A 16919-nucleotide genomic window follows, 5' to 3' on the forward strand; every position below is an offset into this window, starting at 1 on the left:
TTAGAGTGAAGTGCAGACTAGTACGTGTCTATTATCCTCAATCACAGGGTATAGCTGAGCGTCTAAATGGTATTCTGTAAGCTAAGATTGCTAAGTTATGTGCGGATAGCAAACAAAACATTTATTGGCTAAATGCCTTACCATTAGCTTTAATGAGTATGAGAATGACAACTAACCGCAACATCCATCTCATTCCACATGAAATGCTCACGGGACGTCCCGTGCCTTTTACTTATTTAAGGGGACCAACTAAACCTTGAACAACTACAAGGTGAACCGGGGGAGTATGCAAAGTGCCTCACAAAAATTCACAAGGAAATCTTCACTCAAGTAAATGTGCAACTGAGGGGCGTAATCAAGAAATTGAAGACAGACTGAAAGAAATACTACCCGGAGATTATGTGTATGTAAAAACTTTCAAGAGAAGTTGGCAGGAACCCAGACGTGAAGGACCTTATATAGTGGTGTTAGCAACACCCACCGCTATAAAGGTGGAGGGATGTCGAGTCTGGATTCATATGAATCACTGCTCTAGGGCCCTGGATTTACTGAAACCAGTGCAACATACAGAAACACAACCACAAGCTCCACTGCCGGACAAGGGACTAGACAATAAAGCTGATGAGACAGAGCCTAGCGCAACTTCCAGACCAGTGACACGCAGTATAACGCGACAAACACCACCTGCTAGACCACTTACAGCCCGTGAGGATCTCAATTGAGAGTCTTGACTACAGATGGTAAACAGTCATTCAGACTCCAACGCAAATAACACAGTAGGGATGAGAGTCTAGCGCCACCAATACTGTCTCCATTGAACATCCTGCGATGACTGGATCACAGGTACATCAAGGACTAACTAGTCAATCATGAAGTTTCCAAGGAACATTGATGGACTGGATTGGGTGAGAAGAATGAACTGCATATTGTTTCTATTGGTTTATATAATTGTTTCTATTTGGTTTTCACACAGAAGGAACCCAGTTGGTTGTGATAACATGTCAGGCTGTGATAATTTCACTGTTATAGCGGGCTTGAATCACACGAGTGCTCTTAACTACACCAACAAGACAGCTACCCAGAGGTGTGTACGTCGCAAACACAGCGTTGCCTCCTCCATGCAAAGGATGTATACTGCATTTACACATCCAGATAATGTGTGATTATCATACGTTAGTTACACAGCTCGTACCATTACAAAAGATAGTTGCATTGCATGCGCTAAAAAGGGAAAATCAAGCCAATCATTTTGCCTCTTCGATTTAACTCCTCCACATGCATTAGGGGAATGCCATGCGCCTTCTGGTGTCTGATGTATAAAAGCTGCACCCGTTATGCTTCAATAAGTAGGCCAGAATGCAGGCACTTCCTGAACAGGTATAATAGTATCCTTTCACCCGTCAATGTTATATTGTAGGAGGTAATGAAACTAACATAAAGGCAGAATGGTTAAACACGACAATATTTCCAGATTGTTTTTATAGTACGGGAGGAACAGGTCCAAAGATGGGAAATCTTTCAGGGAAATGTGAAAGAATTTGGATTCAGACCATGCCCCTAGCCGTGTGAACAGTATAAATGCTACCCTCAACTACTTTGATAATGCAACTGGTGAAATTACATACTTGAGAATTTTGCCTAGTCATGCCCTAATCACCACTTATTGGGACAGTGTAGTGGTTCCTGATGTTTATTGGGACAGTGTAGTGGTTCCTGATGTTTATTGGGACAGTGTAGTGGTTCCTGATGTTTATTGGGTATGTGGACATAAGAGATTATATGTGACCCTGGCAGCCAAATGGACAGGTTTATGTGCCAAAGTTATGCTATTAGCGCGATGTTCTGTGATTCCAGTACGAGAACCAGCATTAACGGAAACTCATCGTTATGCTCAACAAACACATCATCACATTGAAAAGTGTGCTGTAGTACCAGAAGGTTTCGATGATAAAGTTCACCTTGATGCTATCAGAGTTCCTAGGGGGGTTCCAAATGAATTCAAGCCCAGGGATCAAATTGCAGCGGGATTTGAATAAGCACTTTTGTGGTGGGTTATGATAAATAAAAATGTAGATTGGATAAATTACATATATTATAACCAGCAGCGTTTTACTAATTATACTCATGATGCATTATTGGATGTGGCTGAACAATTAGAAGCTACTTCATTAATGAACTGGCAGAATCGGGCTCCCCCCACGAGTCACATGGTACAGCCTGCCGTGTGCAGGGGCGTTCACCCATGTTTGTAGCCACACCCCCGTGAAGGCGCGCACCTGCACGGGATTACGTGTTAATGTGTGTCTGTCTATCTAAACCCCCATCAGTGCGTGCCTCACCGTCGGTCATTGTTAGTCTGCTGTTATGTTAAACACGCATGTAGTCCTTGTTAAGTGTTATTGTGTTGTGTTAATTAAGTCGTGTCTTTTGTTAATATTGTATGAGTGCCACCAGTGTTGTTTGTGTTTTTCGTTAATAAATGTTTCACCTTATCGAGGGAGTCTGTGTGTCCTGCTCCACGCCCATCGGCACTCGGGCCACCAGATTCGTTACAGTTATTAGCAGAAAAGGGGGGTGTTTGTGTTCTGTTTGGAGAATCCTGCTGCACATTTATTCCTAATAATAATAATAATAATAATAATAATAATAATATCACAATCATAATAATAATATTACAGCTCCCAACGGCTCCATAACGAGAGCTGTATCCAAATTGAAGCCGTTTAAACATGAATTAGCTGAGAATTCGTTTGTTGATTATATTGTTACTGGATGGTTCGAGTCAATGTTGGGCCGATGAAAACAAGTCATTATGTCAGCACTGACTAGTGTGGTAGGGGAATTGCTCTGTTAGCGTTATGCGGCTGCTGCGTTATTCCTTGTGCTAGAGGTTTGATCGTAAGGGCAGTTGATAAATCTGTTTCTTCCCAAATGTGTACTGGATATCCACAGTTAACCATCTCTACATTACCCTGGGAAATTACGGCTGTATGTGAGACACAAACTGACACATCTGGATGGTGCTAACTGGGGTTAGGTAACACATTTTAGATTGAGGGTGACATTACAGCTTTAGTTCATCACTGAGCGTATGCCGGTTCTTAGTCTCCCCTTCCAAATAGTGGTCCATTTGAGATACTTGATGATAAAGTTGGTTGGCAAAATGAGGTCGTCTCAGCTGGGGGCTTGGGCTTGTTAGATTCCCAGACTTCATCACCAGGGGTGATGTGTTTTATAAATAGTTGGCAATTCAACGGATGGGTAATTTACTTCTATTTTTAGAAGTTTTGTAATATAAACTTGAATATCCCGACCTGCTGTGTCACCTATATGGCATCAGCTCCTGGTGCATAGGAGATGACTGAGAATGTGTGGGGATGGTCCCTAGGTAGGCTGGACAGCCAATGACAGGTAAGATCCTGGCCTGAGTACAGGACAACCTAAGGCAGGCGCAGTCACATGACCTGCCACACCCACATGCCTTTAATCATCGGTGATTTGTTGAAGGGGGAAATGCGGGAGAATGACGGACAGCGGATGGTTTGTTTACTCGTACGCTACACTATGCATGATCATTCAATACCCCACCAGTACATTTGTCATTTTATACTGTTTTCTTTACTGACTTGGATTTCAGTATTTAATCAGTATTAACTAATAAATATAGTATATATTAGTTGTAACTGCATACAGCAAGAGAACCTTCCTGACTTCATAGATGGTAAGGATTGTATTAAGCTTGCATACAGTAGTTCATATCAATATGTTAGTTACTCACAGTATTAGTAATATTATGAAGTGTAATAACTAGAAGCAACAACTCAACTATCCTGCCTCATGTCTGACGATTAGATATGAGCTCTGCTGGAGGAGACAGACACCTGGGACACAAAGTACAGGTAAGAAGGAATGAAAGGTTGGGGAAAGTCAATTAACCCACACTGTTAAGTATATAAACAAACTATTAAACACTATATCATTAAAAGTATAGTCAATTAACCCACACTGTTAAATACATAAACACTCTACTAAACACTGTATCATTAAAAGTATAGTCAATTAAGCCACATTATTAAGTATATAAACAAACTATTAAACACTACATCATTAAAAGTATAGTCAAATAAACCACATTATTAAGTATATAAACAAACTATTAAACACTATATCATTAAAAGTATAGTCAATTATCCCACACTATTAAGTATATAAACAAACTATTAAGCACTATATCATTAAAAGTATAGTCAATTAACCCACAATATTAAATACATAATCAAACTATTAAACACTATATCATTAAAAGTATAGTCAATTAACCCACACTATTAAATACATAAACACTCTACTAAACACTATATCATTAAAAGTATAGTCAATTAACCCACACTATTAAATACATAATTAAACTATTAAACACTACATCATTAAAAGTATAGTCATTTAACCCACACTATTAAATACATAATCAAACTATTAAACACTACATAATTAAAAGTAGTCAATTAACCCACACTGTTAAATTCATAATCAAACTATTAAACACCACATCATTAAAAGTATAGTCAATTAACCCACACTATTAGAAACATAATCAAACTATTAAACATGACATCATTAAAAGTATCGTCAGTTAACCCACACTATTAAATACATAATCAAACTACTAAACACTATATCATTAAAAGTATAGTCAATTAACCCACACTATTAAGTATATAAACACGCTACTAAACACTATATCATTAAAAGTATAGTCAATTAACCCACACTATTAAGTATAGAAACAAACTATTAAATACTATATCATTAAAAGTATAGTCAATTAACCCACACTATTAAGTATATAAACACGCTACTAAACACTATATCATTAAAAGTATAGTCAATTAACCCACACTATTAAGTATATAAACACGCTACTAAACACTATATCATTAAAAGTATAGTCAATTAACCCACACTATTAAGTATATAAACACGCTATTAAACACTATATCATTAAAAGTATAGTCAATTAACCCACACTATTAAGTATATAAACAAACTATTAAACACTATATCATTAAAAGTATAGTCAATTAACCCACACTATTAAGTAAAGAAACAAACTATTAAACACTACATCATTAAAAGTGTATCGTTGATAGGCTGCAAACAAAAAGGCTGACTATAATGGGTTCATGACAAAATTCATGAAAGGGAGGAAATGAGGTAATAAAATGATATTGTAAGCAGAAAAATCTGGATGGTTCAGAATAAACTGGCTTCATGCAGGAAAGGCCTCTGTAGGCTTCAGTGTAAATCCTCAGGAGGCCTCTGACAGGCCTCTAGGGGCCACAGTCGAGGGAGAGCCTTGCTTCAAGGACGGGACATCTGGCCAAGCACCGCAAGAACCAATACGGGCAGCCGGTGATAGAGATATAGATATAGATCACGTTTAAAAAAAATAGATGAAGTTCAGGATGAACCTGATGGTACCAAGAAGTGGTTGGTATAAGTGCTGAATATCAATTTGCATACATTGAATAATGTTTGGTTTGGAGAACAATAGTGGAACCTGGACAAGCTTTTATGAAATAATAAACATGGTTATGAAGAAAATGTATAAAGGTGTGCCCACCTGAGACTGTTAGACATTCTCCATACAATGCCTCGCTTGTAACACTGAGCTCAGAATAAAGACGGGACCGGCTCTTCTCTTGAGTTAATTCCAGAGTCTGCATCTTTATTTCTATTTAGTGTGTATTGAATTTAGGAAGATCTAGGAACGACAACAGGAATGGTGATGTTTTCCTGTAGTTAGTAATGGCCTGAATGCCCTCCCACATGTGCCGTGTGTCATCACTGTCTCTGAAGTGTCCACGGATCCTCTGTGCGTGTGTATGCTTTGCCTCCCTGAACACACACGACAGTTTGCCTCTCGCTTTTCTAAGAGCCTCCTTGTGACCTTCTCTGAAGGCTGAGTCACGGCTCCTCAGTAGCATGTGCACCTCAGCAGTCATCCATGGCTTCTGATTGGGGCGTGTGACGATCGTCTTGGAGACAGTAACATCATCAATGCACTTGCTGATGTAACCAGTCACTGATACTGTAACTCCTCCAGGTTAAAAGTAGCAGCCTCCTAGAACGTGATCCATGTCGTCTGCTCAAAACAGTCCTTAAGAGCAGAGATGGCTCCTGCTGGCCAGGTTCTCACCTGCTTCAGAAGCGGTTTCGGGCGTCTGACTATCGGTCTATATGCAGGAATCAACATTACAGATGTGATCAGAGTATCCGAGGTGGACGCGGGGCTCCGCCAGATACCCACCGGAGATGTTTGTGTAAACGAGATCCAGCGCGTTCGCTCCTCTTGTTGCAAAGTTCACATGTTGGTGGAATTTAGGCAGTACTGACTTGAGATTTGCATGGTTGAAGTGTCCGGTGACAATAAACAGTCCGTCTGGATGAACGTTCTGCAGTTCACTGATCGCTCCATACAGCTCCTGGAGAGCCTCTCGTGTGATTATAAACACGGAGGTGAATGCCCGCGGTAAATAAAATGTTCTGCATCTGACAATAAACTCCACCAGCGGTGAGGAGTACTTAACGACAAGCACAGAGTTTTACGCCAGGACTCACTGATATAGACGCCGGAGACTGCGTTGTCTCCATCGGCACGGATTGAATGGCGGCGTCTGGAATACTGAGCCACGTTTCAGTAAAGACTAAAACACAGCCGTCTCTGAACTCTCGCTGTGTAGTCTGCTGGAGTTTGATGCAGTCCAGTTTATTTATCAAGGAGCAGACATTTGAGAGGAACGGAGACGGTAGAGCTGGTCTGCTAGGATTAGCTTTTAGCCTAGCACGGACCCCCGCTCGCTCCCCCACTTCTGCTTCCTTGCTCACCGCTTGCAGCGTCTCCTCCTCCGGCATTCGGACTCGGGCGACGCCGTGGTCTGCAGGCCTGGTTCCCATAGCAACCCGAGCACAGCGCGTCTGGACACGCCGTGGTCCAGGTGAGTGTATATCTAATAAGTTGGTGTCTTAGGTTTAGCAGGCTCTGGTGGTGGTGGACATGGAGGTTGGTTGTTACCATGTATTTGTGGTTTACAATGCTGGAAAAGAGAGAGAGGGTGTGCACTAATAGTGTTTATTTAACTAAAGATCATAATGTCTACAGAGACTGAGGACGTGTTATATGCTGTTTGAAGTGGTTTTAATGTGTGAAATTGAATGTTTGCGTGTGTGTGTGTGTGTGTGTGTGTGTGTGTGTGTGTGTGTGTCTATAAGATTCCCCATCAGAGGAGGGTACAATCCACAGGAATCTCAGAATTTACACGTGGTTTTGCGTCAAGGACGGAGTGCAGGATTCACCACACCAAGAGCACAGGACACCTGAAAAGTTTAGTGTGCTCAGTTTCTTAGTAAAACTTGTGAAAATAGGTTTGGTAGGATTCTAATGCTCCTCAAACATTAATCAACAGTCCTGTTCATTAACACTGGACTAGACTTCAGTACCAGGCTGAAACAGCGTTAGCTACCACTCAGTCAGCAAACAACTATTAAACGAGAACGACTCCCAGCTCACCAACCTCCACCATCTGTTCTATGCCCCCGCAAATACAGGAAGCCCCGCCCCTCAAATACAGTAAGCCCCGCCCCAGGCTAAACCAATATCTCAGGCAGGTGGCTCTACAGAAGAACAATAAACTCAGCCTCAGTATATTACAATAATTAACAGTCAGTCCTGTGCACAGGTCAATGGCCATTACATCAACACGATCACCGATCACTCTGCATGTGTTCTTCTTTGGCAGCTCCTTTGCCCTCGTACGGCCGTGGACCCTTCTGACCTGCACAAGGGTTGGAGCTGCTCCAGCTTCTACTCGTCTGGAACCAGGAGCTCAGGTAGGTCTACTTCTCTGACTCACTGGTGTTGTATCAGGTGTGTCTACTGTCTCTACAGGCAGGTGACATGGTGATGGCAGGTCTCTGACTTCATCACAGGGTGGCTGTGGGTGTGTCTGCATGTCCACGTCTGTGTGTGTGTGTGTGTGTATGTGTGTGTGTGTATGTGTGTGTGTGTGTGTGTGTGTGTGTGTGTGTGTGTGTGTGTATGTGTGTGCGTGTGTATATGTATGTGAATGTGTGTGCGTGTGTATATGTATGTGTATGTGTGTGCGTGTGTATATGTATGTGTATGTGCACACACACACACACACACACACACACGCATGAATACTCGCACACATACATACATACACACATACATATATAAATAAATTCATTTAATAAAAGTAACATTAAAACAACTCAGGTTATTCCGAATAGTCATCCACATCCATTATATGCACACACACACAGACACACACAGACACACACACACACACACACACACCTGGGTTGGGTTGTAGGTATTCTGTAGTTTTGGTCATAATGTCCAGCACTGCTCTGCTTGTTGTGTCCACTTTCTGCACACACACACACACACACACACAATCAACATTTTACACAAAGACACACACCTATACCTACCAGAAGAGAAAACTGATTTATCAGCACTGTTCAGGCACTGTGTGATGGAGAGACATGCATGTCATCACCCCAGACACAGAGCTCTATCGTTGTCATAGCAACAGGACGAAATCAGACGAAAACAGCTCAGGCTGGCATTGGGCAGGAGGCAGTGTAAACAAATAAACACGACTTCTAACACACAGACAGCTACAGTGGGGTCTGTATCTACACTACACAGACAGCTACAGTGGGGTCTGTATCTACACTACACAGACAGCTACAGTGGGGTCTGTATCTATACTACACAGACAGCTACAGTGGGGTCTGTATCTATACTACACAGACAGTTACAGTGGGGTCTGTATCTATACTACACAGACAGTTACAGTGGGGTCTGTATCTATACTACACAGACAGTTACAGTGGGGTCTGTATCTATACTACACAGACAGCTACAGTGGGGTCTGTATCTATACTACACAGACAGCTAAAGTGGGGTCTGTATCTATACTACACAGACAGCTACAGTGGGGTCTGTAACTATACTACACAGACAGCTACAGTGGGGTCTGTATCTATACTACACAGACAGCTACAGTGGGGTCTGTATCTATACTACACAGACAGCTACAGTGGGGTCTGTACCTATACTACACAGACAGCTACAGTGGGGTCTGTAACTATACTACACAGACAGCTACAGTGGGGTCTGTATCTATACTACACAGACAGCTACAGTGGGGTCTGTATCTATACTACACAGACAGCTACAGTGGGGTCTCTATCTATACTACACACACAGCTACAGTGGGGTCTCTATCTATACTACACACACAGCTACAGTGGGGTCTCTATCTATACTACACACACAGCTACAGTGGGGTCTCTATCTATACTACACAGACAGTTACAGTGGGGTCTGTATCTATACTACACAGACAGCTACAGTGGGGTCTCTATCTATACTACACAGACAGTTACAGTGAGGTCTCTATTTATGCTACACAGACATCTACAGTGGGGTCTGTATCTATACTACACAGACAGTTACAGTGGGGTCTGTATCTATACTACACAGACAGTTACAGTGGGGTCTGTATCTATACTACACAGACAGTTACAGTGGGGTCTCTATCTATACTACACAGACAGTTACAGTGGGGTCTCTATCTATACTACACAGACAGCTACAGTGGGGTCTGTATCTACACTACACAGACAGCTACAGTGGGCTCTCTATCTACACTACACAGACAGCTACAGTGGGCTCTCTATCTACACTACACAGACAGCTACAGTGGGGTCTCTATCTACACTACACAGACAGCTACAGTGGGGTCTCTATCTATACTACACAGACAGCTACAGTGGGGTCTGTATCTATACTACACACACAGCTACAGTGGGGTCTCTATCTATACTACACAGACAGCTACAGTGGGGTCTGTATCTATACTACACAGACAGCTACAGTGGGCTCTCTATCTACACTACACAGACAGCTACAGTGGGGTCTCTATCTACACTACACGGACAGCTACAGTGGGGTGTCTATCTACACTACACAGACAGCTACAGTGGGGTGTCTATCTATACTACACAGACAGCTACAGTGGGGTCTCTATCTATACTCCACACACAGCTACAGTGGGGTCTCTATCTATACTACACACACAGCTACAGTGGGGTCTCTATCTATACTACACACACAGCTACAGTGGGGTCTCTATCTATACTACACACACAGCTACAGTGGGTTCTCTATCTATACTACACACACAGCTACAGTGGGGTCTCTATCTATACTACACACACAGCTACAGTGGGGTCTCTATCTATACTACACACACAGCTACAGTGGGGTCTCTATCTATACTACACACACAGCTACAGTGGGGTCTCTTTCTATACTACACACAGCTACAGTGGGGTCTCTATCTATACTACACAGACAGTTACAGTGAGGTCTCTATTTATGCTACACAGACATCTACAGTGGGGTCTGTATCTATACTACACAGAAAGTTACAGTGGGGTCTGTATCTATACTACACAGACAGCTACAGTGGGGTCTCTATCTATACTACACACACAGCTACAGTGGGGTCTCTATCTATACTACACACACAGCTACAGTGGGGTCTCTATCTATACTACACACACAGCTACAGTGGGGTCTCTATCTATACTACACACACAGCTACAGTGGGGTCTCTATCTATACTACACACACAGCTACAGTGGGGTCTCTATCTATACTACACACACAGCTACAGTGGGGTCTCTTTCTATACTACACACAGCTACAGTGGGGTCTCTATCTATACTACACAGACAGTTACAGTGAGGTCTCTATTTATGCTACACAGACATCTACAGTGGGGTCTGTATCTATACTACACAGAAAGTTACAGTGGGGTCTGTATCTATACTACACAGACAGCTACAGTGGGGTCTCTAGCTATACTACACAGACAGTTACAGTGGGGTCTGTATCTGTACTACACAGACAGTTACAGTGGGGTCTCTATCTATACTACACAGACAGTTACAGTGGGGTCTGTATCTATACTACACACACAGCTACAATGGGGTCTCTATCTATACTACACACACAGCTACAGTGGGGTCTCTATACTACTACACAGACAGCTACAGTTGGGTCTGTATCACTCTGTTCCTGCCTAACTGGTCTTTGCTCTGGATATATAGACATTATTCACCTTCTATATTTTTGGATATATAGAGATTATTCACCTTCTCCATTTGTGGATATATAGAGATTATTCACGTTCTCCATTTCTGGATATACAGAGATTATTCACCTTCTCCATTTCTGCATATACAGACATTATTCACCTTCTCCATTTCTGGATATACACACATTATTCACCTTCTCCATTTCTGGATATACAGACATTATTCACCTTCTCTATTTCTGGATATACAGAGATTATTCACCTTCTCCATTTCTGGATATACAGAGATTATTCACCTTCTCCATTTCTGGATATACAGAGATTATTCACCTTCTTCATTTCTTTGAAGTAATCAAGTTTGGTGCCTTCTGCTCCTCCAACCTTCTCACTTACGTTCTGTGAGAGAACACACATGAAAACACACACACAACATATAACATGATATACAGATCACAGGCAGTGGTAGTGGTATCTGACTAGTAATCAGAAGGTTGCTGGTTCAGGTCACATCACTGCCAGTTTGCTACTGTTGGGCCCCTGAGCAAGACCCTTAACCCTCAGTTACTCAAGTTGTACTCAGTCATGATTGTAAGTCGCTTTGGATAAAAGTGTCAGGTAAATGTAATGCATATGACCTTTTTAATTTGACACTTCGTTAGCATATTTGCTGAGCCATTTTTTCAGAAACCAAAGTACAAACAGGGAGATATAAATAAAACAATAAATATATAATATATAAACAAACCACATAAATAAAAAGGAGACTCACCCCCACAGTCCAACACAAGCATTTTACTGTATTTGTATGAGTGTGTGCTTGACAAAGAGTGGGACCAGTTTCTATATCATCAGATAGAAAATACTGCCTGCCTGCTTGCCTGCGCCAACACACGCTTGACCTTTAGCCAGAAGACATGCATCAGATAAATTTTTGTTCCTTTTCTTACTTTAACACATACAGTTTGGTGTCCTGCTACTGCAGTGTGATTACAGTTGGGTGTCCTGCTACTGCAGTGTGATTACAGTTGGGTGTCCTGCTACTGCAGTGGGTTAATGCCAAACTCTCCCAAGAGTGTATTAGCTTGAAACAGCATGTAACATGAAACAAAACACTTCATCAAACAGGAAGTAGAGACCATTTCCAACTCAATCAGTTTCTCTCTCTGCCCTTCACATCTACCTTTCTCATTTACACACACACACACACACACACACACACACACACACACACACACACACACACACACACACACACACACTCTGTAACCTTATGTTATTCTTACCCACCAATCACTCATTCAGATAGTTCATGCAGTCCCACTTGTCAAACATACAGCACTGTGTCTCCTTAAACTGTAGTCTACTAGACCACAGAATGCTCAGTGGACCGGGTTCATGTAACTCTACTCACAGACAATGTCTGTCTTTAAGAGCACTATTTTCAAATGTTTAAATTAAGTGTGTTTAATTTAATCTAAACCTGCTCCAACTTTAAACAATCACATCTACATCTATCTAACCATATATCTACTGCACCATATATCTACTACACCATAATCTACTGCACCATATATCTACTGCACCATATATCTACTGCACCATATATCTACTACACCATAATCTACTACACCATAATCTACTGCACCATATATCTACTACACCATTATCTACTACACCATAATGTACTACACCATTATCTACTGCACCACATATCTACTACACCATTATCTACTGCACCATATATCTACTACACCATAATCTACTACACCATTATCTACTGCACCATATATCTACTACACCATATATCTACTACACCATTATCTACTGCACCATATATCTACTACACCATTATCTACTACACCATTATCTACTACACCATTATCTACTGCACCATATATCTACTACACCATTATCTACTACACCATAATCTACTGCACCATATATCTACTGCACCATATATCTACTGCACCATTATCTACTGCACCATTATCTACTGCACCATAAATCTACTACACCATAATCTACTACACCATAATCTACTGCACCATATATCTACTACACCATTATCTACTACACCATTATCTACTACACCATTATCTACTGCACCATATATCTACTACACCATAATCTACTACACCATTATCTACTGCACCATATATCTACTACACCATATATCTACTACACCATAATCTACTACACCATTATCTACTACACCATTATCTACTGCACCATATATCTACTACACCATAATCTACTACACCATAATCTACTGCACAATTATCTACTGCACCATATATCTACTGCACCGTATATTTACTACACAATTTGTTTTCCATAATGTCTTTTCCATTACCTACATCTTATATTTCATAAACTTTGAAGTATAACTATTAATGCAATCCATTGCAGTGATGTAATCATTATAACTTTAAACATGGCAGTTGGGAAAAGCTTTAAAAGCCTTGCTTGATTAACGATGTTCCTAATTTAGCAAATTTTGTTTTATTTAAACATTTTACAAACATGTGCACCCTTCACTCCCCACTCTGTATGGATAATGCACGAGGTCCATATTGATCATATTTCTGTTTTTCTGAAGACAGAGTGTGAGCGCGTGCACGGAGCTACCGCGCGCCTCTCCCGTCGTGGAGACACAAGTGTCCTGTCTTCCTCCCGGCTGAGAAACCAGTTACGGGACATTTTATTTGTCCAGTAGTTAAAGCGAGTGTTACGGTATCTATTACGGATTGGTGCGGAAACACAGATTTCCAAATTCGTAATAAAGTGTAAGGGATTGTTGCTAAAGCTTCAGAGCTAATAGAATTAACTTGGGTTATGCTCAGAGAACTATCACAGATTCCTGTCCTCCAGGGCACCAGTTCTCTGATGTACACTGATGACACCTTTGTATGGGCATGTTTTATAGTTTCATAACGACACAAGCAGGCCTACGCTGTTAGACTGTACAAACGTTGAGATGATGGAGTTTAGCAGGTAATCATATTACAGACGTGCCAAAAACACATTATGAAACATTATCTTTTTACACTAACTTCCACCTGAAGTCCACATTTCTCGTTAGACTACCAGATAACAGTAATAACCAGTACGCTACCACGACAGGCCCGGTGCTCTGCTATTATAACAGGCCTGGTTAAGAAGAATTGATCTGTTTATTCTAATGGTGGTTTCCACCCAGTAGATCTATAACGCTATAACACGCTAAAAGCGCACTGGCTCTTGATGCTCAGCTCCGTAAGCTAACAGACTCGGATGCGTTATTTCTCTACAGCGGTGTTTGTAAGCGGGGATGGTCTCCGCCCTCGCTGTGCGCTGCCGGTCCCGTTTCCGACACTGAAAGAACAGATTCGGCTCTCACCTGCGTTGCTTTGTGAAACTGCTTTTTCAGCCCTACCACGGACATCGCCTCTGAGGTGCTGCTCTGGAAATGGAGCGGATAAAACGACCCGCTGTTGTCGCACAGCGATGTCGGTGAGACTCGCCAGCTGACGTCGTTGACTCGACGGGTGTCGTAGCATCTACCGTGACGTCACGGTTCACGGACACGCCCTACACAGGAGCTGGTGCGCTGATGTGAGCCACAGGACCAGCGGCACATCGCTGCTGTGGAGGTTACAGACTCAAATGGGCTCTCAGAACCGACAGTGTAGGCGAGGTAACGATTCTACCATCGTGACGGTGTCCCACAACGCTGAGTTCAGGACCTCGGACAGCGAAACGCTGTGACCTCACTGCACCGCACACGCATAACAGAAAAAACACAGCAACCTTACACAGCCCATGTTATACTATACTACACACAGGCCATACTATACTCCACCACACAACCCATGTTATACTACAAAACCCATGCTACACTATACTATACTACACACAACCCATACTACACTATACTACACCACACACAGCCCATACTACACCACACATAACCCATACTACACTATACTATATCACACACAGCCCATATTATACTATACTACACCACACACAGCCCATACTATACTATACTGCACCACACACAACCTATATACCACATACAATCTATACTACACTATACTACACCACACAGCCCATACTACACTATACAACACCACACACAGCCCATATTATACTATACTACACCACACACAGCCCATACTATACTATACACCACACACAGCCCATATTATACTATACTACACCACACACAGCCCATACTATACTATACACCACACACAACCCATTCTACACTATACTACACCACACACAGCCCATACTGCACCACACATAACCCATACTACACTATACTACACCACACACAGCTCATACTACACTATACTATACCATACCACACACAGCCCATATTATACTACACCACACTATACTGCGCCACACACAACCTATATTATACCACACACAGTCCATACTACACTATACTACACCACACACAGCCCATACTACACCACACATAACCCATACTACACTATACTACACCACACACAGCCCATACTACACTATACTATACCACACACAGCCCATATTATACTACACCACACTATACTGCACCACACACAACCTATATTATACCACACACAGTCCATACTACACTATACTATACCACACACAGCCCATATTATACTACACCACACTATACTGCACCACACACAACCTATATTATACCACACACAGTCCATACTACACTATACTACACCACACACAGCCCATACTACACCACACAACCCATACTACACTAGACTACACCACACACAGGCCATACTACACCACACATAACCCATACTACACTATACTATACCACACACAGCCCATATTATACTACACCACACACAGCCCATACTATACTATACCACACACAACCCATACTACACTATACTACACCACACACAGCCCATACTACACCACACATAACCCATACTACACTATACTACACCACACAGCCCATACACTATACTATACCACACACAGCCCATATTATACTACACCACACTATACTGCACCACACACAACCTATTATACCACACAGTCCATACTACACTATACTACACCACACAGCCCATACTACACCACACATAACCCATACTACACTATACTACACCACACACAGCCCATACTACTCTATACTATACCACACACAGCCCATATTATACTACACCACACTATACTGCACCACACACAACCTATATTATACCACACACAGTCCATACACTATACTACACCACACATAACCCATACTACACTAGACTACACCACACACAGCCCATACTACACCACACATAACCCATACTACACTATACTATACCACACACAGCCATATTATACTATACACCACACACAGCCCATACTATACTATACTACACCACACACAACCTATATTATACCACACACAATCTATACTACACTATACTACCACACAGCCCATACTACACTATACTTTACCACACACAGCCCATACTACACTATACAACACCACACACAACTCATACTATACTATACTACACACAACCCATACTATACTACACTATACTACACACAACGCAAACTATAATACACTATACTACACTAAACTACACACAACCCATAAAATACTCAACCCTTACTACAGTATACCACTACACATAACCCATAATATACACACTCATACTACACTATACACAACCGATAATACACACAATCTTTTCTACACTATAGTACACTACACATAAC

The 16919-nt window shown here is 41.7% G+C and overlaps 2 protein-coding genes across 13 annotated transcripts in view; both read right to left on the reverse strand.

The window, feature by feature from the left end:
- LOC118240539 (uncharacterized) overlaps positions 1 to 12125 on the reverse strand; it is a 31851-nt gene extending 19726 nt beyond the window's left edge. For 2 of the 6 annotated variants that reach the window (XM_081704610.1, XM_081704609.1), the window contains exons 1-2: positions 11529 to 12110; positions 8381 to 8453 (exon numbers count right to left, since the gene is read on the reverse strand). The gene's annotated coding sequence lies outside the window, so the exon portion shown is untranslated. Of the gene's footprint in view, positions 1 to 8380; positions 8454 to 11460 lie in introns of all 6 variants that reach the window. The other 4 variants (XR_014119154.1, XR_014119153.1, XM_081704612.1 and 1 more) reach the window with 4 other exon arrangements.
- LOC118240669 (ribonuclease inhibitor-like) overlaps positions 1 to 16919 on the reverse strand; it is an 82536-nt gene that overhangs the window by 47846 nt on the left and 17771 nt on the right. The window lies entirely within an intron of this gene.

The sequence above is a fragment of the Electrophorus electricus genome, chromosome 21 (assembly GCF_041902795.1).
Source record: "Electrophorus electricus isolate QZ-2024a chromosome 21, ASM4190279v1, whole genome shotgun sequence".
Classification (NCBI taxonomy): Eukaryota; Metazoa; Chordata; class Actinopteri; order Gymnotiformes; family Gymnotidae; genus Electrophorus; species Electrophorus electricus.